The sequence below is a fragment of the Argiope bruennichi genome, chromosome X1 (genome assembly GCF_947563725.1).
Source record: "Argiope bruennichi chromosome X1, qqArgBrue1.1, whole genome shotgun sequence".
In the NCBI taxonomy this organism is placed as follows: domain Eukaryota; kingdom Metazoa; phylum Arthropoda; class Arachnida; order Araneae; family Araneidae; genus Argiope; species Argiope bruennichi.
This window is the reverse complement of record NC_079162.1, coordinates 28,164,431-28,192,045: the sequence shown is the minus strand read 5'-3', so window position 1 is coordinate 28,192,045 and position 27,615 is coordinate 28,164,431. Positions and strand designations below refer to the sequence as shown.

General features: G+C 29.7%; 1 long non-coding RNA gene across 1 annotated transcript; it reads left to right on the top strand.

Annotated features, from left to right (window-relative positions):
- The first annotated feature begins 2,519 nt into the window (after positions 1 to 2,519).
- On the top strand, positions 2,520 to 27,615 carry LOC129958865 (uncharacterized). Its single transcript, XR_008783334.1, has 2 exons — positions 2,520 to 2,748; positions 26,062 to 27,615. It is a non-coding gene; the product is annotated as an uncharacterized LOC129958865 (long non-coding RNA).

The window sequence follows — 27,615 nt, the reverse complement described above, 5'->3', positions numbered from 1 at the left end:
TGATAAATCCCATGTCGAAAAGTGACATTTTTTTATTTTTTATTTTTATCATACCATCACGGACAATTGACCAAGAATTCCGATATCCTTTCTAAGAAAGCAAAAATGATGAAGAAACTCGATCAGTCTACAGCGGATAAACTGGCAATTCAATAAAATATAGTCAATAAAATAACTGCTCACATTAAATAAAAATATTGAAATATTATAATTACTTAATTGAAATATTTAAACTTATTGAAGTATAACCAATAAAATAAACACTTTCTAAGAGAGTATAACCAATAAAAAATTTCTCGTTAATCTAGTTTCAAAGACTCACATTTGTTTAATTATCAGAATACTTGTAATTTAAAAAAAATTCCAGAAAATCTGCATAATTTGTACAGTTTCGAAAAAAAAATTCTTCCTATTGTTATAATTGTTGAACTAAGTAGTTTATCAAATAAGCCTAATGTGCTCTATTCGAATATTTTATATGATGTATTGTTCCTTTTAAAATTTTTAAAAAATCCCGGATCTTTATTGAAACTTTCGTGTCAAGAAATCAAGTGATTTTATGCTTCATAATTCAATCGCTCTTTATTATTGCTTGTTTCCTTCGTTTAACTTCAGATACAGGTAGACTATAACTTCAAATATCTTTTTACTTTCTTATATACGAAGTATAGAATAAGTACTGTAATCTTCAAAAAATACGAATTTTGGCTAATCTCCTTGTTTCACATCCTACTGAAAATAAGAAATACACATTTTTGGAATTGTGTCTGTGTTTATTTGTGAACACGTTAACTCAAAAACACATCGAGCTTGACGGTTAAAACTGAGTATATGAACTTAACACAAAATTTGTAGATTTCTATCAGATTTTGAACGACATCCAAAGGAAATCAATCTATTCGGCTGTCCTATTTCAATTGAACACGGCAACTACAAAATGTAAAGAGCTAGATAGATAAAATTTGGTATACAGGTTTAGAATCTATAATGAAGATCATTGTCAAATTTTGAACTAAATCTGTTTATACTTTTCAATAAATTCAACTAAATAACGCCAAAACTCACTGGCTTAAACAAATGAAATTTGGTATAAGATCTTATGATTACAATTATAGTTATATGTCAAATTTTAATTTCATTTCGTCGGAAAAAATGCCTTCAAAATACATATTCGATTTTCGGATACTTGTCTAGTAACTGCATGCCAGGGATTAATCACCAAATATTGCACGATAGATTCGCTTGAATATGGCATTTTTACTGAAAGATCAATATTTCGTGATTACTGTTGATGAATGCCATGTAAAGGCATTTGTCAGCTTACACAAGGCTTACAATTATATGCGGGAGGGAAAGGGACGCCTTTACTAGACAGTATGCGAGAATATTTTAAGGAGACCATTCCCGCGGATAAAAACAGAGAAACAGGAAATTGTTTCCCACATTTTCATGTCATTGAAAATGCGAGTTATCCCTTCGACTGCCTGTGGTATAATCTGTCTCACCTTTCTTTCTTAGTAGTGAATGATCTTACATGGATTATATAATAGGCCAAGAGAGCAAAACTGTCTACAGAATGATAAGAGGGCAGACAATACTAGGGTCTAATGAAATTGAATTGGTATAGTACGCAATTCATAAAATTCTACTGATATAGAAACTGTATCAGGTAAATAAACAATAATCTTATTCAAGGGAATTATTTCTTTGATCATATTACCAAACGTTCTACCAATTATTAATTAATTTGCGTGACATCACAGTCACGTGACAAAATGCGCATGCCCTCTAAAATCATAATGCATATTATGCTTTTCCTTCCGATAGATCCGCAAAGGGAATTACTAAAAAATAACGAGATTTAGACAAAGGGAAGCCTTTATTTGAAGTGATATTTGTTTCATTTCTCTAATATGTTCAATTATGAATTTTCCATTTTTCATATCTAAAAAAATTTTAAGTTTCACTTATGAAAAGATAGGCTGTTAAAATGTGCTTAAAAGGTTTTATCAAGTTTCGAGCGATAAAGGAATCGAAATAATATTCGTAATTCTTTAAAATGCTTATTCAGCATATTCTAAGAGACTCGAGAATTTTCAGAGTATTCAAAGACTAGAATAAAGTCAATTTGTAGTTAACCACTGAAATGCTGAACAAGCAAAAAGATTAAATACATGTATATGCATCAAATTCTACAGAATTAGATAAAAGAAAAAACACGCGAACTTTAAAAGCGCGAAAATTCTATCGCGCATATAAGACCCTTACATATTTATATGCAAAACAATTCTATTGTAATTATGAAAAAAATAAGTATAATCTTAAAAACAAGAAAAACAATTACGACATCCGTTTTAAGAGACCCAAGTTAATGAGAACAAAAGGAGTGGAAACCGCACAAAAGCAGGCAATTTCCACTTTTTTTTTCTTTGCTGTTCCTTTCATTTCTTTTAAAGCATGCTTCTTAAAACAAACGCAGCAGTGAATTCATAAAAAGGAAACTCTTTAGAATAGTGAAACGAAATCTGGGCCGTCAAAGTCGTCACTCCTGCATTCGTCTTTTCACGGTCAATGCCACAGAATTTCCCTGAGACGTCCGCTTTGCATTGCGGCCCCTCAGGCTACGATGAAAATCGTTCAATCAGTGGGTTAGTGGGATAACAAGAGCTCTCTTCCCATTCCGACCAGTCGCTCTCTCTCTTCTGTCCATCAAGTAGTTGAACGCTTGTTCGATGGGATTAACGGCAGGTACGTACTTTTGTTTTCATAGAAACTTTCTATTGTTTTCATACTTTCGCGTGTTGAAAGACAACGTGTTAATAAATAAAAAGAAGAGTAAATAATAAATAAAACGAAATGTCAATAATAATATCATGTGTTAAGCAATAATAGCGTATGTAAATGTTAATAAAATAAAAAGTAAATAATACATGTAAATCAATAAAATGGTAATGCCGCACCGTGGCAAGTCAATAAAACCATAATATCAAATGAAAAAAAAAAAAAATCGAATAGTATGTATTTTTCTTTTCGTAGAAACTTTATATTGCTGAAACACTTTCAGGTGTTCAAAAGTTTATATATATGAAATTTGGCACGTGTGCTCTTCAAACCGACAGAAAGCTCAATGTTAACTTTTAAAAGTCCATAAGTTAATTGAATGTGTTGCATTTTCCCATTATATCTACGAAAGATAATATTCCGCAAAAAAATTATTTTTACAGCTTATGAAAATTCAAAAAATTGACTTTTCAGCGGTACCAATTTTATTTTTATACAATTTTTCTCTAGCCTTAAAAAATATTGCAAAATTCATTTTATATTCAGTTTGTAAGAATATACATTTTTTTTTTTTTTATTGTTCTCAGAAGTCCAATCCAGTTCCTTTTCTTCACCAATAGTTGCGTGATTTTTTAATTTTAAAATTATGATTTAAAAAAATTCTTCCTTTAGATTTAACTCTTATGTAGAATTTTCACTTCCGCTTTTGTTTCATAGTATATACACTTTTCAATATATAGACTCATTGCGTTTTTAAATTATTTGAATTTCTTTGGTTGTCTGTATTAACCTCTTGACCTACGCATTTACTTAACATTCTAATTAGATGATGCATCCTATTTGGGATATTTATTATTTTGATTTCTATAATAATATTTGGGTATTTGAGATGCGTTTTAAAAGGATTTTTGCATTTAAAATCATTAAATACTTTCGCTAAATTGCCGATTTAAAAATTCAATAATTCGATGCTCGAGTCAGATTCGTCATTGCATGCGAAAGGGTTAAATGATTTAATTTTGTAACACATAGAATGTCCATAAAATAACAATTCCTGCTTATAGGCAGATAAAACTAATGATCGGAATGAAACCAAATTTCATATGTAGACTGTGGAAGGCATAAGGAGATAAATTTCGCAAATAATAATAATAATAATGATGATGAAAATCACCAACTGAAGATATTTTGATGCTGGCGGACTAAAACGGGTTGATAATTACTATAAATTCATGGCAAATGGATGAAGCGAAATTTCATTAATGTTTGAGAGGTAAGTAAAATGCACATACCAAAATAAATGGCATAAATAAAGAAATTCATATAAAATAATTTTTACTAGTCAACATTTGAGTCCTGTGACCCATGTTCAATGTTGCTCAAGATTATTTGAGAGTGGTGCTGGCCTTCCGGCGCGCAAAATATTGAGTCGGCGAATTTTGGTACTTTTTCTTTCTTTGAAATTTATCTCCCATGTATTCCATAGTTGGAGTACAATGATGGTTTCATTCCGTTCAACATAATTGCTGATGCCTTCAAACATAAAAAGTCATTTATGGCCACTTTACGTTCTAGTAATCTCTGTATTAATATTCTTGTATTTTGTAATTTTTAATTGCCCTTGTTGGTATGGCATAAGCATTTTTTTACACTTGTATTTTTAGTATTAGCTCGTTTAATAAAGTTTCCTTTCACTTCATTTTTTTAAAACTTTAGTATCGTACTGTACTTTCTCCAACAGGCTTCACAGTCATATTTTTAAAACATATTTCTTTGCATTCTATTAACAGAAGTTGACTTCTATAATTCTATTTTTCCTGTTAACAGTTGCAAACTAGATACGGTGATGTTTTTTATTCTATCATAAATATTTAATCACATATTTCTTTGCTGTTTTTAAAAACTAAAATAGTAATATTTTGAGGATTTCTAATTTTGAAGTAACTAATGTTAAGATTGAACTTCAAAAATACGAAATGCTACCGTTAATTTTACAGTTTTCCCGTGTTTTAATGTTGGTATTCATTCCCATCTTATAATTTGAGGTATGCCAATTTTTCATTGCTATATCGGCTTCCCATATTATTTTCCAATTGTATTGGATTGATTTTCATTGCATCTAAAAAAACTTATAACTAAAGTATGAAACATATAGTATGCACATTGCTTTTATGAAAATGTTTCAACTTAGCGCACATGCAGCTAAATTTTATCTTTTTTAAATTAAAATTTCAATTTTTAGACCCATTAAGTCTTTTACTGTCATAACCATCCGTCATACAGACACTGAATTATTAGTTTTCAAATTTATAAACTGAAATTAAACAATTCAAAGATGTCATAATACTTTATAAAAGCTATACATATCTCACAAACATTTAAAATATTTCACAGATCCATAATTGTGTACTAGAATAGCATATTCCCAAATGGAAGGTGTCATCTGATTCGATAGCAGAAAAAAAAGAAACAATTAAAGGGTTAATGTACTCTAATAGCCAGATACACAGGGAGGAGAAAAGGCAAAAGGTTTCTAAAATAGTATAGATACGAATTCGGATAAATAAATTTGAAGTATCAATTCCTTTCTCAAAAAATCTCTAAAAGCGCTACAGGCATAGAAAGATTCATTGAACATGAAATATAGCTAATATTACTTAAATTCTATAAATGAAAGAAGAAATAATTAGTAAATTAAAAGACTGCTTTAAGGAAAGAGGATGATTTGCAACAAATGTAGACTCGAGCCCAATAAAGGCACTATTGAAATGAAAGAGAATCAATTTGCCAAATCAACTTTTTTACCAGGTGAAATAAATATTCATTGCAGTTAACCTATTGTACAGATTAGAAACGAAGACAGGAATCGAATTAAGGATGAATGATAACGCCGTTGGAATAATGCACAAAAAGGTTAAAAATAAACAAAAGGATTTTTTTGAAAAAGTTGAAATCAATAGAATAAGGGGCGACATTTCTCTCAACCAAATCTTTACACTACCTGGATTTTTAGAACACGCTAAGCAAAACTTTTTGATAAAAGACGACAAATGCTAGTGTAAAAGGCTGATCACCTCATTAACGAATGCGAGATTTGGCAAAGCAAAAGAAATAAATGGCCAATTAACTGGGGAAAGCAAACCATTAAGGATTTACAGAAAAATGTTATTGTCATTTTTTTTTCAGTTAAAGCAATCATTGCTGCAGTTATTTCCTTGGAACTTGATAAGTAACTCTTCATCAACCCAATCTAAAAATAAGACTATTTACCTTCAGTATATGGTGAGATTTTTTTAAGGCACTGCCAATGGAGCTGAAGGCCTGTTGGTGATTAGATGGATCAAATTAAATCTTTCTAAAAGGATTATTCGACTATGTGACGACCCTGGAGGTCTTATAGTAAAAAGAATGATTCATTATTTCCTGTTGGTCTTTTTGATTACCTTCGGGGTACTGTTGAAGCCTGATATTTAGTGAGGATGTTTCGTGGAAGCCTGTATTAACGTCCTCATAGCTTCGGTTAGGACAGACTAAGATTCTGCTTAAAACCAAAATTACTGGATGAGCAATGGAACAAAGAAAATCCCCATTAGATCAGGCAGATTGAATTTGAATCGTGTGTATGCTAGAATGTATACTGTACACCAAAACAATTCTAAATGTCGTTACTGCCGCTTGTTGAATATATAAAAATTAAACTCAATCCACTGACTAATTTATCCCGAATCTCTCAACCATGAGGTCAAGAAACTTGCAACTGTAGATAGGTAACTATTATATATCCTAAATTTCAATACAAGTTAATCTTTTGTTGTTAAATTTGCTATTGCATAAATATCTAATTTTCATCTGACATTATTAAACGTCATTTAGAAAGTAGAACTTGGCGTTTTTTCGCAGCTTCTTTCGATACTATCTCACAAAAAAGATTTACTCAATTTCAAAAATTATATTTTAAATAATGCCAGTTTATTGTTCGGCAATTATTTTCCGTAATTCCAGCAAATTTTTAACAGTATCTTTTATGATTTGCGACAGCCCTTTCCTTGCAATGAATTCAATGCCATACTAATAATAGTATTACGTACCTATGTATTTTCATTCCCCAAATCAATCATGTCTCTCATGGCGAAATTTCATTCGATTACTGTTGAAAAATAATTACTTGGACATTTTTAACAATGATTATTCTCGTACAAGACTAGATTAGCTTCAGTGTTTTAATTTATAATATTTGCCTTCATTTTTTTTTCATGTTTTATTTTGGCAAGATTTCTGTCTTTCTAAGCATTACAAAAAACTTTTCCTTTTTTTAAAAGTCAACTAACTACAATTCGCTCCTACGTAGACTTTTCAAGTCAGACGTATTGAAGTGATTTTTATTTGATTTGATAAGTTTACACGTTGAATTATTAATACTTTTTATAATGTAACAGCCAAACATTTGCCTTTTGCTTCGTTTTCTGACGAGAAGTTATAATGAAACTAAAAATTTGTCTATTATGATTTGAATTTCTTAATTAAAGTACTTTTTCTAAGAAAAATATCTAGAAAGTTTTCTCTTCACCAGATTCATAATTTCAAAAATGAAGCATTTTTTATGGATAAATTCAGGGAACAATAATAATAATTATATGGGATGCCTATGTCGCATGACAAAAGTAGCTGCACATATCTAATATCTAAATGCAAATTATCTGATGCTCTTCCTCATGCAAGATGTTGAATGAGTCCCGAAATTAAATTGGCGTGGCATGTTTGACAAGATCACATGAATGCAAATTAACTCCGATGGAATTACAGTATGTTTCACTGGAAGTGTGTTTTGAATTTGTGTTATTTGAATCCTCAAATTAAGGTTTTTTTTTTTATTTCAATATTGATTAAGAATAAAGAAAATCATTAACAATTGTTGCATGTGCATAAGAATAAAAAGAAATTAGTTAACCGATTAATCACATAAAATCCCTTTCTTATACAATCACGGACAAAAGTGTTCGTTCCCTAGCAATTTTATTAATACCAACTAAATTTCTGCTTAGTTTCTTCTGTAACATAATTTATTTAAGCAGATATTATATATTCCTTGAAGAAATATGCATGAATTTCTTTAAAAAAATTTATTCCTCATAGTTTAAAAAAATAGTTCAATTTTTATCTATTATCAAGATTTTTGGTTAAAATCATAGCAAGCGTAGCGCATGGTACCGATTAGCAAAGAAGAAAGCAGAAAGAAGAGAGCGTGAGAGAATATTTTGAACTTTTACAGTTTTAGAAAAAAATTTGCTGCTATCGTGTTTTGATCACTGCAGAAAATCACACCTCGAACAACTTAGGGGTTAAAGTGAAGCAGGAACTCGAGTGATTAGGAAATGATTCTTAAAAAGTAGATTAATTAGAAATTATTATATTATATATATATATAGCTATATCTCCATCTAAACGCGTCTTAAAGTTGCTCCCTCCTCTTTTTTGAGGGGATGTAAATCGGCGAACTGCTTCTTCCCGATTTCCAGCAATTTATAATACATTAAATGCATTCCAATCAATTTACTTTGAACCGATGAAAAATAATTAAGAAAAAATACTCATTTCTACAAATACAAGAATCCGGATAAACACAAACGTAATCTTACACTGTGCTCTGAGATCACGTTCTCTATCAGATGTTTATCTCATTTTATTTCAGATCAGTTTTATATACGATAAATTATTTGTAAGCTAAAAGGCATTGGTTTTTTTTCTTTATTGATGATAATTTTATAACAGCTAGATAATTATTTCTGACAAAAATATATGCATCCGGTACTCTGTATCAGATTAATAAATCAGAAAAGAATCGTTTTCAATTTCGGAAACTTGTAAATCAACCTCGCGCATTCAATTCAATACTATAGTAAACTGCGGTTTTATAAATATGACTCTAGTCTAATTTTGCATCAAAGATATATGTGAAATGTCCATTTCATAATTCAATAATGATTTCGGTACTCCAGAGGTAATATCTTTCGATACCACAGGCCATTCATTATCAAAAGGTTGAGCTCGAATCCCGATTCCATTCTAATATCTCAATACATAATAGCGGTTAAAATGTTAACACGGTACGGAAATATAATTAGTTGGTTTAGTTTAGTTATATTAACATCCCGTTTTAAAGCAACACTTGGGATTCTTTGAGACGGACCTCGTAATTTTGAACCGATGTTAGATGACGAGGACGACACCTGACCTGGCACCCCTCTCTCCAAACTTCCACACCACACCCTAAATACGAGTCTATAATCAGTTAAATCAAATTTTATATTTGTTTATATTAATGCGTCTCTTCGAAACTCTATATAAGGTGAACAAATTAATTTTTAATTGTGTACAGACGAAGACAAAATTCGAGTTTCTATTGCAGTATCCAAGCTTGAATGTCACGTCTATTTGAAGATGTATGAATAATGATGACAAAATTGGCATTTTTGATAAAATTCTGTTTAAAATCAGCATGTTATAGTTCAACATCAAGCAACTTTGACACTATTTGGCATTTAATGGCGCCTCAACATTTTTATATCTATATCTGATAGCTCAAGGTCTAAGTTTTTTAAATCCAAAAGTAAGAAGAAATTCATTTTCAATTGTCCTATTTTATCCCTTTGATAATATGTTTTATTTTCAAACATTTTTAGAACATCCTTAAGCCCAATCTTCAGCATTTTCAAATGCCGTGACTCACAGGTATAAATAAAATAGTTGTTTAACTTTATAACTAAAAAAACGCAAGTAAATGTTTATACTGGCAACATTTTCAATTTTTTCAAGGAATATTTTCAGTAAACTTTCTAAATTAGAATAATGTATTTCATTTTCACAATGAAAGAATTTCGATTCCTTCACAAGAAAAATTGATTTAATCACGGAGAAATAAAAAAAATAATTTGCCAATTGTTTTCAACATGTCTCGTGTCATTAAAGAAAGACAAGAGAAAGGAAATCTTACATAAAAAAAATATATATATATGATGGTTGCGAAAATTTGGCGTGTGAAATCCGACGCGAAAGCTCTATGACTCATCCACGATCTTGTATCCTCTCCTTTATTAGCGGCTGATACTCGATCTGCGGGGTGTTTTTTTTTTTTTTTTTTTTTTTTTTTTTCCCTCCGCGATCGATCTGATCCAACTAGCACACCACAAAATCATTAGAATTCGGAACCCTCAAGTAGCTAATATGTGGGATCTCTGTTCATTCTGCAGATGATTTCATAGCTCTTCTCTTTTGTATAATCCATTGTATGCGGGAAAAATAATTGAAATTAAAGAAGATAAAAATAGGCTACACCACAGCTGGTACATTTCATCTTTAAAAAGAGATGAAAAGGGGAGGAAAGATTTTTCAAAATTATAGTCTGAAAAGGATATTTGAAATTTCATTTATCCATAATGTAAAGGATAATATTTATTTGCAATTCAATGTATGTTGAACTAGTTTAAATTGATCCGGTTAACTCTAAATATTCATTATTATTGAATTCAGAAGTAATACAAAAACTTTCAAAGAGCTATCCATTATATCGTATCCTTGTACGAGTCAGAAAATATAGTGCTGTGTGTTGCTGTGTTTGAAGAAAAATCCACAGTGCTATAAATAAACTAGAACGCTTACTTTCGATTTGGGCGAAGCGATAAACTCGTTGACTTTATGCAACTTTGTTCTACTTTTTATTCTTTCCACTACTCATATTCTACAAAGCATGTAGATTTTTTCCCCCAATGTTCAATATCCATTGTTATTTCCTTTGTATAATAAAGATGAAGGAGAGACTCTACAGTTTTCTAAAACCTACTAAATCATCAACCTGCAATGCATACAATAATTCAGCGATTTCTTTGTTCACTGTAACGCTGAACTAATTTTAAGTATTGGATGTGAGAAACGTAAATCATTGCGATGCTTATTGAGGACAACGAATGAAGGGTGCAAATTATATCAACGCGTTCAGGCGAGAAGTCATAAAATAATTATCCTATAACAATGGTGGAACAATAGATAAAAATTATTTACTGGGGTGAACAATAGATAAAATCATTAACAAAGGATAAATTAGATCAGTTGAGACTTTTTAAAATTTTCTGTACAAGAAAAAACTTTATATCAAAGGGATTCTTCAGTTTGGTTCGGGCTTTAAGTCCGTTCAAAATTTCAGTTTGCAGACTTATTTCATTGGATAGGATATATTATATTTTGATGATACCAAATCTATCCGAAGTTTTCTTATCTATTTTGAAATAGAAATTCTGAGTATTTGTGTCAATGAAAATTTTGAGTTCTACAGTTGTTCCTAATTTTCAAATATTTTTTCCTCGGTTTTTATTTTTCTTCGTTTTCAGATATAATGAAAGTGTTAGCTCCCAACTTTCACGTTTTGTGCCCTAGAAATTTTCTATGCACAATTTCAAAAGGAAAATTTTTTTTATCAATATAATAGTGTTTTATACGAAAATTTTGAATAATTTATACAAATACAAAATCATAAAAATATTCAAAAAAATTTAATGAAATGCCTTTTTGTTTAATGCTTGCATAAAGCTTTCAAGAAAAGTCAAAGTCCTAGGTAATAATTTCACATTGGTGTTACAAAGGACAAAATGCAAATTCTATTAATAGTTTTTCATTTTTGTGTTTGAAATAAATTCAGCATTTTTTGAAAATTTTCGTAACATTAAAAAAAGCAAAATATAAGTATGGTTTCCTATCATTTATTGATTTAGAGAAGGTTTATTTAAAAAAACGTTAAACATTTTGTTTTACATAACCACTAAAAAAACACTTAAGAAAGTGTTCATTTATTTTCGTTCATTATTCTGGTACTTAACTCATTAGACGCTATGTCAGTCACCAGTGACTGATACTGAACTTTCCATTCGAACCGCCTAAGTCGCCGGTCACTGACTTTGTAGTTTTCGTTCGGGTCAGATCAGTTATTGTTGACAAACAATATAATTTTCATAAAGGCTGTTTTTGTTATTGTTGAGTGACGATATGGATTTAAGCATTATATTCTTTTAATAAATCTCAATATGGAGATCACAAAATCATGCTCTTAAACTCATACAATTCTTATCGCAACTGTACACTAAATCTCATTTCTGGTTGTCATAATTTTAAAGATATCGGATATTACGAAGATAATCTAAAATAGGGTTGGTGTTTAACATGTTAAAGATCAATAACATTGCTAATCTCGAATGAAAATTTGAGAATAGTCATTGATTGGTTCAATGAAATAAACATAATGTAAATTCGAAATTCCCATATTATAGAAATTATTATTATCGGAAAAAAATCTAAAAACAAAATTTTTAAAAAAGCAAATAATCTTTTCTGTAGTTTAAATATTATTTGTTTGGCAGCTCTTTTTTTTATGATCTATTAATAATCAGGATATTAAGGAGAATTTGTTAGAATTTATGGCTCCATTAGAATAATAATCTCAATTTCAATAAAAATATCCATCTTAAATTAGTATTATAGTCAATTACATTTCCATGACTAATGCACTGCCTCCATTTAATTTCACATTCCGTTGCGAATCACGTATTTGTAGTGTTATATCAGAAGTTAAACGTATTTGTTACTGCCATGGAGTGTGATATCTCTTGAATTCGCAGAAATAAATGTATATCAAATTTCAAACAATATTTTGTTATAGTATATATAATATGATCCATAGAAATTACACTGCAAAATAAAAATGACTAAAATTCCTCAATCTATTATAAAATACTTTCATTATTAAGGATTTAAAAAAAATTAACCTGAAAATAAGAGTAGGCACCAATAATACCAATGCTTTGAAAATATAAAGAAGGCTGCTAAAATTCAGGTATTAAATTTCAACGCCTTATGGCTTTTTACGTACAGAAGAGATGGATGCTGCTCCAGCAATTTTTTTCCTTTGCGTACAGGCTGAAACCACTGCTATATCACTAAATACCTATGCACACATGCAATTTTAATCCCACAAGCCGAAGCCAAATGCCGAAGAAGCGAACAGAGAGTTAAAGATACAAATTACAGTGAGGTATGGCACACATACATCAGTTTCCCGAGGAAAATATTGAGTAAAACAGTCGGTAATTACGTTTCCCAACATTGCAGTATCGTGGCAGGTATATGAGCAATACTCAAATACCACTTTTCATATCACTAATAGCTTCTCCGGGATTTTTCTGTTAATTATTTGCTCAGTTAAAATCGCATGTATGCATCTGAATTGAGCTTGTTTTTTTATGGCACAAAAACCATCTTTGGCTAAGCTGCGCCAGATTCTGTTAATGCATCTGATCTAAATCCCCTTTTCTAACATATGTAAAAAGGTCTCTAGTCACACTGTAGATAGTTTTACTCCCCAATGCATTATATTACCCCATGTATGATTTATTGCTAAGAATGCTAGATAAGAATACATACTCTGATCTCAAGAATGGGTAAGGGAATAGGAATTCTAATTTGAATGATTTGAAAGAAAGGAAGCATTTTCCTTTTTCTTCATCGAATGACCCATTCAACTGCCATTTTCGTTTTCCATTTTCGAGATATCGTGTGCACAGGTTGAGTTTTTTGACGATTAACCCCTTAACCGTTGTACCAGTGAGTCATACGGGCATCGAATTACCTCTTCTCAAACTTATATCGTTCAAACATTAAATCTTTCTAAAAGGCTGTAATTCGACACAAAAGCCATAAACGCTTCAAGTATTCCAAGCATTGAATTATTAAGACTGCACCTCCCCGGAATGAAAAGTGTCAAATAATTAGATTATTAAAAATGCAAAGCATTTATGAGGTTAATTTATAAATATATATATATATATATATATGCGAAATTTTAAAAACATTTTCCTGGCAGAGAAACATTACTATTTTAAACCTGAATTATCTGCAACTGTCTGGAAATCGATTCGCCTTAGGATAATTCGTTCCAGTGTGCTCAAAATTCTTAGAAAATTTATAAAACTGCAGAAAAAGGATAAGTAAAGATAAAATTTATGAATCCTTCTAAAACTAAAGTTTTCAGATTTTAACGAGAAATACATTTTATGAAAACTGAAATGCATTTTTCGTGCCTTCATTTAAAAACAGTATATGAATACTGTTTTAAGGTCTACATTCTTTAACCAGCCTCTGTTCAGATATTTTTTTTTTTATTTTTGTAAATGTTTAGGGAGCTGCAATTTTAAAGCTTGAATTGAAAATAAAATATTTGTAGTTTCAACCGTGATTTTTTGAAATTTTCATGAATTCTACTAAAATTTAGTTTGAAGTTGTGTTCCATGTATTAACTCTTTGTACTTGGAAAAATAATGCGATGCATAACTATTCACTTAATATATGGATCCGTTCATTACACCAAAGGCACGCAACTATTTTGAGTTGAGTTTCCCTGAAAATGAATCGACATCTTTTTAACATTCTGTAAGTATTTTTAACAGTTAAAATAATAAATAAAGCATCAAAATGATGCACCGTCTTGAATGGTGACTGAGAGAAGACATTCGAGTGCAAAAGGTTAAAACAAGTAATTTTAAGCCAGCCATCTTAAATAACAACTATACAAGCTACAGCATTCTTGTTAAAGCGCAGATTATAAGCTCGTGGGATTAAAATTTTAATCTATTAAATTATGACAAAAAAAAAGATATGGAATTAGGAGACAAAGTTAAACTGTTAAATGAATTTTAAATAATATCTCAAATTTTGGCAGTTTGATGGAATAAAATTTTATAAATTTCTTTAAAAAAGTTAATCAGATGGGAAAACACGGAGCAGGATAAATTTAAACTGATAAGACAATAATAACTTTTATTTATGACTTATTTGTGAAGTACTTAAAATAAAATAACGATATTTTTACATCAAATACAGAAGGCATTAAATTATCTGAAAGACATGCATACATATGACATCAACCACAATTATTTTTAAAGCATTCATTAAACCAAACTATCGACCATTTATATTTTCAATTTAAAATGAGCTATGAAATCACGAAAATATGATCGAATTTGAAAATATTTTAAATAAATTTTAAGACGATTTTGTGAACTTTGGAATTCACTTCAACACTTTTTCTGAATTTAGCTCAATATGTGTTAGTTTTTTTACTGTGAAAGCAATGATACACAGCTTTTTCTGCAATGTCTCCTGAACATATTCAGATACATCAAACTGCAGGCAGTTTACAACAGAAAAAGTTTTTTTTCCCCCTTTTTCCTAACATTGCAGAATTTTTGTTCGAAAAGCATGCTTTAAAATGCACCTAACCCTAACAGAAAATTCAAATTTCTGTTATCAATATCCTTTTAATTTCATAAACTATCAACAATGTATGAAATCCAGTCACTCTATTGCAAATACGATACGATGTTTCAATTTTTTTTTTCAGTATACTTTGGGAGAAAGGGCCCTATATTATTCTTATTTAGGAAAGGAGATAGTGAGATAGACTGAGTGATTTCAGCAGATCAACTTTTACTGTTCACTTTGGAAATCCGAACTTGTCACTTTTGGACGATTTTATGTCAAAAAAGAGCGATACACAGAGAGCAAATTAAGCTCATTTTTGGAATATTGTGTTAGGCTTTGACCTTCGTCTCGTTAGATGTGTTTTGTACATTTTTTGTTCAGATGTATTTATTAATTTTTATTTTAAATGTGTGTATTTATTGTCCATACGGTTAGTTCACTTTTGAGGCTTATCCGTAATTGCTTCACCAACTAATTTGGTTGATAATCGGAGTTCTGTACTGTTAAATAGCTATAAACAAATCCTTAATCTCATTTCTAATATCTATTTTGGTGATATGAACACTTCCTGACGCACGAATTAATGCGTGGGAGAGGTTGGAGGCCAGTATCCGAGAGTAGATAATAATTACATACGCGATGAACACTTCGTTGGTGAAAAAAAGTTATGGATTAAAAATCAATCAGATCATTTCTTAATTTAAAAGATTCTCTTTAGTTAGTAGAAATTTTACTTATATCAGCATTTTGTTTTGAAACAATTAAAAGAATTTTTTGCACTTATGTATGATACGATTTTTTTTAAAAAAAATATTTTATCCTGATCTAGGTTGGAAATATTACTAATTCGGTTTTACTAGAACGTTATCCCACTGGAGAGCACTTCTAAATATATGGATGAAAAGCTTCTGGTGTGGTGGTTGATTCAAGTTTCCCCGGTATGTTCAGTAATAGAAGTATTACTCTTTGAGCCCTTTACCAATCACATTATCGATAAAAAACTTACCTCTATATGATAGATCGGCTCATTTGCCTCTCATAATGGAATGCTATTATGCATCGGCCACAATGCCCGGTGTTATTAGTCGCGGCGGCTCTATCATTCAATTCACTCTGGTTGCCAAGGCAGGGCGGAAGCAATTCTTCGTGGTTACCGGAATATTTCTATAATTAAATATGCATGCATATATATAGATTTTCGAGAGTTTCTAAACACTTCTTCCACAGCTTGGGAGAAATAAAAAAATTCAAAGCGCTATTATTAGAGTATTAAGAAGTATAATTTTTTTAGGTCAAAAATATAAAGATCAGACTCAGACTGCAGAAACGTAAGTGCTAACAGAAATTCTCTAATTAAACTGAAATTTTAATCGTTAGTAAAATTTTCAATGAATATTTAAGATTTTTTTATGGTATCATTATCACTTAGTTTCCTTACAGTTCTAGAGTCTAAATCTTAAAAATTTGTTTTGATTTTTATTTTTTCATAAAATTTTATAATTCGTTATTATAAACATTATGGATTCTTGTTCTCAATTTATAATAAATTTTCAACCTGATGGCGATTTTTATATGGAATCAAAACTGAATTATTATTTTATCGATTAATTTTAAATTCTGAAAATATTAAAATATATTTTTATTATCATAAACACACAAACAATTTTTTTTTTTTAAAAAAAGTCACCCTTTATAATGGAAAATCTTTGTTCGAATTCGGAAGTTCAAAAATAAATTTTAAAAAATGAAGCATTAATTAAAAATAACTACAGGAAAATTTAGTTGATAATACTTAACAAATCTGAATAAAATCTTTAAAGGCAAGATTATTTCCTCGCCTATATTTACAATATCCTATATAGTAATATAGACGAGCCTTTAATTACATAAATATTAAAGATCTTAACAATATTAGAATTTTCATGATCACAATATTTTCCTTCACGAACCCTAGTTCTGATTGTGAGTATGCAATTGTCTCGTCTCAATCTATATAAATTAAAAAATACAAAACTTACATACATCATTAATTTAAGATCATCACATTTTGCAAGTTTAAAATACCAAAATCGAAAATCGCTGGTGATTACATTAACCCATTAATGCCTGACATTTTTGTTTTTGAAAATATTTGGTATATCGGTTGCCGATGGTATCTAATCAAATGGAAAAATATTTTTAAAAATATAATTCAATTTTTAAAAAAGTCAAACGCCCTTAAAAAGGTACGATCTTGAAATGCTAAACAAAAAAATCTGTAAATATTTATAAATACATAAAATTACAAATATGCTCTAACTAAAGAATTGTTCATAGCAGTACAAATACAGATCAAATGCACATTATATCTAAATATTTTTTAACTTACTTTTTTTTTCTTAACATCGCAAACAGTTTAATTCTTGAACATAAATACAAAATTCCTTTAGATCACACTTTATATAATTTAATTACTGCCATTTGTTAATAAAAAATTAAAACAAAAACATAGAAATAGTTTAGTATAATTTTAAAGTTGAAATCTTTATTCATGCAAAATTGAGATGTATTGCTCAAATTGTTTCTAAAAAGGCATGCTAAATATTAATGGGTTAAATAGTAAAATTATATACAAAACATAAAAGTTATATGACAATCTCAAAATAAAAAAAATAAAAAACTAAGCCAAAATAATCTGAGTCAGCAACTATGCTAGAAAATTTCTTTTTTAAATATGGTACTTTTACTATATAAATATTATGGGTAGTCAACAAAATGCACATTTTCGATTCAACTTGATTTCAGCTATGAATATTCAGCTTAATAGGATTACAGAAATTCATTTTGATAAGATTTGTTGACAAAATTTGAAAGGTATTGCATGCTAATCATTATTGATGAAACATGTTGTTCAATCCATAAATTATAGGGCTTTTCATTTTAAAAGGCTCGAATATCCAGCTTTGCTGAGCGATTATTTAAAACAGCTTATCGAAAGAAGTGTAATATTGCTCTAGGTGAAATACTAAATATTCTCTTTTTAAAAATGTAAGTCTTATATGCCCTAAATCAGTCAAGCAGTAACCCTCAAATATATCATTTAAATACCGAAGGCAATATCTAAACAAAACTATAACCGTAATTGGCTTGTTTACTGCCATAAGAACATGAATATTTCAAGAAAATGCCTTTTTAAGTAATCTTCAAAGACTAAGCCTAAACTATCTTCGATCTATTCGATTGTAATTTTTAAAAAGTTTTTTTTAAAAAACAAATTTACATATTTTGTATTAAAAACCGATTGAACGTTTTCATGGTCTGATTTTCAACTAAAAGCTAATCTTTTTTCTTTTCTGTACCGAATGCTATCTTAAACATGTTTGATATCGTAAAAATTATAAAAAATTGTTCATGTGCGGCAGGTTAAATGCATCTTAATGCATCTCGAACAGCTTAACACGTTGACTGGCGCGAGACTCGCCAGTCAACTTCATACCTATCTTCTAACCTATCTACTACTCGACTTCATACCTATCTACTAACCGAACCAACTATCTAATTAGATGGCACCTCCGATACTGTAGTACTACAATGTAGAGAAGGGGTCATCTAATTAGATGGTCCGAATATCTCGCGTGAGTCATGACAGCAAAAGGTATTAATACTTATTCTATCTGAAGATTTTTAATGAAATCGCATCTTGTACATATCAGCCAAAAGGTTCTTATTATTTCCACAACAGCAAATGGTAAATCTATTTTTCAGAACTACATGTAATTGCAAATAGTGCATTCCACAAATATAAACGAAATGGAAAAACAGAATATTCAAGACCGAATAGGAAGATTCTCAACATTATCTATCCATACAAAAGGAGAAAAAAATACTTCAGACAGGAAGATTTGTTGGTATTAATTTTCGATTAATATCTTAAAAATGACATTAAATCCGAAGATTGAATCGAACTTCACGCGAACATAAATTATTTGCCATTAGCGAGAAACTTTATAACGTTTTATGTCACTCTCTCTCTCTCTCTTGATATATATATAGCGGATTTCTGGCTAGGTAGTCTAGGCATATGTTTTGGTCCGCCTAGGCTGAGAGGGATTGTGGGTACATCAATTAAAAAATGTTATGAGTCTAGTTGACAAATTGTAAAAAATGCAATCAAAATCATAAAACTTTAAGATATATAGTATGTTTACATTGAATTATTAGAAGCAGTATTAAATAAACCGAGGTTAGTTGTTTACAGTGTGGTGGGATTTTAACTGTTTATTCAACGGGTTGCCATATTTCTCTTGACTGAACATGTAAAATTATAATTTTGAATGTTATATTTTTTATTGTTTTGTTGTTAGCGTGAAATATTATTTTTTTTTTTAATGTTACATTTACTGTTCTCTTATAGTCTATTACAATAACGAGATGCTTTTATTTATAAGTAAAGAAAATTCTAATACTAATGGTTAATTATCCCTCGAATTTTAGTTCTTCCGGGGTTTTTTTTCTCCATGATAGGCGTATTAAAATATAAATAATAATAAACATCTTTTCACGGAGTTACTAAAAATAAAAAAATAATCAACATGTTAATGGTTTATTTTAGTTTAAGATAAAAATGTATATAAACTGAAACTAAATTTGACCCGTTATTAAAAGACAAACCTCATAATGTGAACCGCCTAGACCTGCAATATAACTGATCCACCACTATATATATATATATATATAGTTTAATAAACATTAAATTTCGCCCAAATGGAGTAAATTCATATTAATATAATGTAAATCTATTGCTCTGTGCCAGTTTTATTTTGGTAGCCATTGCTCATCTTTTTGGAGGAAAAATAACATGACATTACAGAGCAGGGGAAGCACAAGAAAATATTGTTCCGTCGTTTGAACATACGATAAAATCTGCCTATCTAGATATAATAATACGGGGTATGAGAACCGTGTAAAATTGGTCTCATTTCAAGCATATCACACACAGAGCCCACCCAAGGAGGAACGTCCCGTCATCGGCGATGTTGTCGTTGACCAGCCACCTCATTGCATCCCCTGCGAAGCTGTGAATTTCCTTATTTCGAAATTTCTCGATCTCAGATTCATTCATTGTTTCAAAACGCAAAGTCAACCGATCGCAGTTTTTATCTTAATTGCCTTGACTTATCGTAATGTCTTTAAAATGCTTTAAAAAATTGTCCTCCATGTCGAGAGTAATACCACTAGGGGTACTGGATCAGGGGTGATCGTTCTCTGATTCAGGTCTAAATTACGATCTGTGGTTGAGTGAATGAAGTCCGCCCCGTAAAAAGGGTTGTGACGTGTGTGTAGCTAAGTCGTTCTCTTGGCCCTAGAGGGCGCTACTATAGAAACAAGAGGCGCTCCCCCTCAGGCTTAAACCGGCTGTCTCCGAACAGCGGGCTTGTCAATGGCAAGTGCCATTAGAAACAACAACAACAACAACAAAAAATTGTACATCGAAAATAATTTTCTGAATAAAATTATAAGTATTTGTATTTCTTAGTTATATTTTGCAATCCAATAGTTAGACAAAAATAATCAAGCCAGTAATGGTTTATATATAATGTGAATTGCTATTAATGTTTTCATTTTCTTAATAATAGAAGTAGAGATTTAATAATAGAGGTCAAGCTATTACTAGCAGTTTCCCTTGTAGTAATTGTTTAATCTGATTGGCATTTCTTTTCAATATTCACTTAATAATAGTTACATTTATAATAGCTTTTAAATATAACCCTTTAAATCATAGTTATATCTAACAGCAATGATACTGAAGACATTCATAAGTTTTGAAACTCAAAGATATGCATTGAAAAATTATCTATATCTTTAAACTCTTTTATAATTGCAAAGTTTTTAATAATTGCTGCATTGTTCAAATTTAATTTTTCAATGCCATCTTGTACGCATTTTAGTAATATTGTAATATTTTATAGATTTATATCCTTTGGAAATTCAACGGAATTTTATAATATTTTTATGGGATTTAGGAAAAAAATATCACAATATAGATGAATTTTTATGACTAATTTCTCAAACAGTTTTGATTTCAAAAAAGCTTCGCGATTTTGTCTAAGTTTCCTTTATCATTAAGATATAGCAAAACTGTCAGGAACTTTACCAATATAGACAATAAAACACTTTCCGAGATTTTATATCTTGATGCATGAGTATGTTTTTTATTTATAATTTAAGTTACATATAAAACATTAAATCTGAACTCATTAAAAGAGATTTAGGTGACATATATTTAATATCTATTTTTAAAATAAAATTCTCAATATATATATCATTTCTATTCAATGACAACTAGATAACTCGTATTCTTTTATTTTATAATAATCAAATATCATTCTTCATAGATGTTTATTATATCTAAACGGTCTTTATTTTGACATAATTTATTGGAAAGTAGCAATGAAATTTATCAAATCAATTTTTCATGTTTTATTTATACAAATAAAACTTCAATATTCAATAATAGATTCATTTTCTACCCCTTTTGATAAGTTCAGGGGTTTTTTTTCATATGATGCTTTTAATGACATCATATCCATATTTACTAGGAAATATTAATTTTCTGATACTTGCAAGTTTATTTATTTTTTTTTATTTAGAACCAAAATAAATCGTTTATTATTCTTTATATTACAATCTTTGTCAAATTTTATACTCAAACCCAGAAGCTCTTATTATTATTATTACCATAATGTTTCGGTTTTCTCTTTCGCTTTTCCGTTTTAGCCCTCTAATACCTACAAAATTCCTTTGTACAACTCTCTACGTAATTATTTTTAACGATTGGTAAAATATTTTTACTGAACTAATGGATAATGGGAAAAGCAATACATAAAAATTATTTACATCATAATCTTTTCTTTAAATAATCCCAATATTAAGAATATTTAGCTCTATGTTATCAAGCCCATGTGAATACATTATGTAATTCTGTTTTGTTATTAGTATTTCTATTTTTTACAATAATTTTTAGCGTCAAATCTATGTTGATTAATTTTGACTTTAATGGTGTAAAATATAACAGGTAGCCACTCTAATCGTAACCCTATAGCTTATTTCTAAATCGTTAAATATAGACATATAGTTCCAATACATGAAATATTTTTAATGATGTAAATAATTATATTTTATGTTGTTGCATTCAAAAAATTGCGAAATCTAAATTTTTATGTAGTCTATCTCTTCTATTTGTCATATTTAGTCAAAAACAATTTCACTTTTCTATTACTAAAATTGACCGAATTCAAAACTTTGAATTGTATTAATATTAATATAGACTAATCAATGCCACCTAAAAGGGAACGAAATACGTTGATTGGATTAATGATTCCCTTGATGTAGCCTTTGAAAAGGTCTGAAATTCCATAACTTTGTCCATTTTGATCGTAGAAGTGGATAACTTTTTTTGTTTAAAATGTTAATGTATCAAAAATATTTTACTAAATATGACTAACAGGACCGGAGAATAAAAAATATTGTCTATATTTACTTCATTTAACTTTTTCCAGCACGGTGGTCGCAAAAGAGGACACCAGTTTAAAAATTTTCTGTTAAAAAAAACTATTGCCTTTTAAACCCAAAAATTGCTGAAAATAGCAATTAGTCTCTTTTTAAAACAGTAGATGGCAGCACGAGCAATTTTAGTTTTATTTTAGTAATTTTTTTTAATGCATTAAAATTTTATCAAAATCAATCACGCATTTTTCTACAATATCCACGAGGTTTTAAATCATAATTTTGTTTAAGTTTCTAATTAATTCAAAGCATATTTTCAAATGGAACTATCTGCATTTCATTAAGATTTAGATCTTAACTACTGTACTAAGGTAAGAGGATAACGACGAATATCTTCAATCTCGAAATTCTACTTTTAAAGTAATCGCAGCTCTTTAAAATTTAGTAACGCTAATTAGTAAATGAGAAAATGGGTTGATTTCGATTAATTTAAATATGCCATCGGTTATGCTAAATTACAATATTTATTATTGCTCCTGTCGTAATCTAATCAGGTTAGTCAGGCATTAAGAGGTTACGAAAAAAATCCTCATTGATTCTGTCGTTAAATATATTAAATCAATATACAGTTATCTTTCATTAAATTCTGAAGTGCTCAATTAAGTTAATAAAAACTTTTAAATTTCGCAAAAAAAGTGGGAGGGAAGTTTTTGAAATTGCACGCACTATATATTGCTATTTCTGAAACAAAATCGTCATTTTTCGGAGAAGAAAATGATTTTCACGCCCTGGTGGATGAAATAATTATTGCATCGATCTTTCTAATAATTTCTAATAATCTCGATAATAGATTCCATATCACCTGATCAGTGTAAATTCATGCTGGACCATGCATGCTTACAGTACAGGGTATTCTACAAAGTTGCATTCACAGATTAACCATTGCACACAAAATTTAAAGCATACATCAAACAGTATCAACAAAGTTTAGTATTTATTAATTTATGAAGGTTTGTAATGTAAAATTTGTGAGCTAGCGGAAGATTTATTTCCCTATAAATACAATAATTTTTTTATTTTTTTATTCATCTATTCTACTCTTTTTTAATTCATCTACTCGTAATTACAACTACTCTGTAGTTGATCGTCCTTGTCTGAACTTGAAACACCATAGGACTTATCTGGCGTTATATGTAGATTAATTTGGTAGCGTTTGAGTTAACTGGACTTATCTTTAATCACGACTCATCCATCACTATGACAGGTAATGTTTATCTAAATATAAACCGGAATGCATTAAACCAAGCATTCAAAAGATATTTGAGATTGAAAAATTATATTTCCAATAGGATTCTGTATCTCTGCATTACCATTTCGATGCAAGGATTTTCCTTGGTGGAATTCAGGTCAACAGATTGTTAAGATGAAAAAGATCCATTGAACTCCCACAATCTCGTACACATAGACGGTCACCGCATCTCAAACCGATGGATCACTTTTTGTGGGGATACATAAATTATAAGGCTTATATCCTTTCACCAATTAAAAAAACATGTATCGACTGAAAGAGAATACTCTAATTGATATGCTTACTGTCTATATAATAAAAGCCAATGATTTAAATATTTTTGATAACTAATAAATTTTCAACATTTTTATAAATATCTGCTGTAAATCTAGAATGTTTTTTATTGTTTATGCAATGGTTATTCAAAGTAAATTTCTTGTGGCATCCTGTGGAATCTATAATACTATTATTAATCTGTGTTACTGTATTAATCTACACAAGCTACCCAAGGGAGTTTGATAAATTGCTTCAGAAAAGTAGAGAGTGTGATCATTCTTCTTGGAGAATGTTAAAATTAAAGTAAATTTATCTATTATATAAAAAAGAAATTATGTAAACATTGCGTTTTATTCTCTTTATGATTGTTAGACGGTGAGTCATCTGACCCATGACATTTGAGTTTTGTTTTACCAGTGTGGTTTGAAATATTTAATGAAATTTATTACTACGTCATAATAAATATTTATATTGCACTTGACCTTGAAATGGTAACAAAAAAAGGAAAATTACATCTTTAATTAACACCAAATGAGTTTAAAACAACATTACTTGTTAATTCTACTGTTAGGAGCCTATATGTAGCAATACCTTTTTTTACCTTTTTCTAGTAAGGGAAATGTTTCATCTCTTAGCTAGCAATAATCTGAATATCTAAGCACTACACATTTAACCCAGCATAGTTTTTTTTAAAATAGCGATGGGGCGTCCAGCGATATTAGATGAAGAAAAAATCCAAAGAAAAATGGAGCAATTTGAAAAGAAAAGCTGATCGTGAAGCTGCTAAGATGGCGCCAAAATGAGAAAAATTGATTCAATATTTTGATATTGGAGATATAAGCAAAGAATGTTTTCATTGTGGGGCTTCGAGTTACGAATCGTAAGTGGGCCGATAGGAAAATGTATATTCTCATTATGGAAAGATTAAGTTTCCAGCAATGAACAAATGACCAGTGGAGTTTTAAAACTTGCTAACTAGAACTGACGAACATCGCGTACAATATCGAACAACATCAAGTTTGGCAAGCGACAGTGAGCAGGAGGCGAAGTCCCCTAGTAAGTTAAAAAAAAATTCTTAACATTGCTTAAAATGTTTTTATTTTAATTTAATTATTTTTAATCAACGTACTACGCCCAGGTACGAAATAATTAGCCCTCAACAACTAGCTTAGAGAGGATAAACATATGCATGGAACATATTCGTTCACTCAATTCGATATAAATAATAAAAACGTTAAGATCAATCGTAGAATCTATCTCAATGATTCTTTTCTTAAAAAAGTGTTGCTTGTAAACAAGGGCGTATTCGAGTCAAACTCAAAATGCAGTGCACAATTCGGCTATACTAGTGCTAAAATCGTGTGAACTTGGTTCGTTTGAAGGATTTTATGCACAAAACCAAGTGCATTTCCTATATTGTTCTACAAAAAGTATCTACAAAAAATGCAGTGCAGTTTAAACCCTTAGCCGTCATGCCCATACATCATAGAAGAATCGAGCTATCGTTTTTTAAGTTTTTAAATTAAGATTAAATACTTCAAGGAGCTATAATTCAATACAAAAATTGCGCACATTCCACAAATACCTCGAGTGTTTTTTGCATTCTTAGTTGAAACACTAGGGCAGCAAATTCACGAAACAGAAACTAGTATCTAATTAATTAAAAGGAAACAGTTAAGGATCTAAACACATTCAACGGCACCTGTTAATAACTCCTAGAATAAAGATAAAGCTAGAAAAATTTGTGAAAGATGAATTGATTGACGGTTAACGCTTAGCGAAAATTCGTGTTGGTCGAATTAATTCTCCATTAGCGATGAATATGTTTATTCACTGAAATTAATTACTAAATATGTTTATTTCCATAATTTACTACAGAAACTACTGCATTTCAAAAATACTGTAGATAAATTCTTTTGTTTGCTTTACAGGGAAAATGCCATTCTTCCAGATGACAATCGTAACGTTATTTCTTCTGATGAATTTTCCACTAGGAGAAGGATTCAACGTGATAATGTCGTCTCAAAACACAGCTTCTATGACTCCAGGGGAACTACTTGTACAAATTTTAACTGAGCCAGAATCTCTCATCAGGCTTTTCGATGGATTTAATCTTTCATTCCAAATGCTTCGACATTTAGGAAGAACGGGCCCTGCTTTGCTACGTTTACCATTCGACAAAAGTTTTTTATCAAACAGCTACGACCATGTGGGGTTGGAAAGTTGGAGGAAACACTATTATTCGCGTATCCCAACAATGTTTCCGAATGAAGCTCCGAGATACATAAAGACAACTCACAATAGATATCAGCACGGACCACATCTCGGAAGATTGCTAATACCGATGCACTTTTAACAAAGAATTTTCAATTACAAAGTTAATTAAAAACAGTTTTTAAAAACACTTCTATTAACGCACTACATTGCGATTTTTTATTCTAATTATTTCCTTCTTTTCAATGTAAAGATCTATTATTTCTCAAACTCGCTGCCAGGTGACTTCCGTGTTACGAAATCAAAATTTAAATTAATGATTAACTGGTTGTTAATTCCTGGACATATGAAAATACTGAATTATCAAGTTCACAAAAATGTAGAAAATTAAATTTAAGATGCGAGTGATTTATCGATTACAAAACTCCATCTTAACAAATATGAAACAAATCACATTAGATAAAGTGTTTAGCTAAAAAAGAAAAGAAAAAAGCATCTTTTTTTTATACATCATAATGATATATACTTTCTTGAAACATTTTTGTGGACTTAAGAAGGAGACGTTATGCTTGGAACATTTGAAAGAGCATCAATGTAGAATTTTCGCAAAACGATTTTGCGCTGAGGCAAAATATTTATATGGGGAGACATATGATATTTTATATATATATAAAACCCCCAAGAATTATTTATGTTACAATCAGAAGCGGATATTTTAACTTCATGATTGTTATATGGACGTCAAAGTGAAGTTTTACAACTGTGTTACATAAATAATCTTTCGACACAGAAATTACGCACAGTTTTATAATTTAACGTACAAATAAATTGCATTATAAGAGTGTTATATAAAATAATGCTTTATTTTAAGAAGGACTTGACCTCGTTAGTTTTGTTAGTTCCTAGAATATAAAAAGGCTATTTATAATTCATTCCTTTTTTTAAAGGAAGAAAAATGAAAAAACTGTTTACATGGATGAATAGTTAAAGCTTCATGGTTTATTACCTAAAGCATTTAAGAATCTTAATATAATATTATTCAGGATTTCAACATGAAGAAAACGGAGGAAATCCTGTTAAACAAGAAATTGCAATCTCTATGTGACCACTGAAAAATCATCAAACAGAATCCTCCTGCTTCAAGAGACAGATATGTATAATAATCGTTGTATATTGTTTGTCACTGGTTATGGTAAAATAGCTAACTCAGAGCATAGTTAATGTTTATTGAATGAACAATTGAATCACTGAAATAAAATATTTTTTTATTA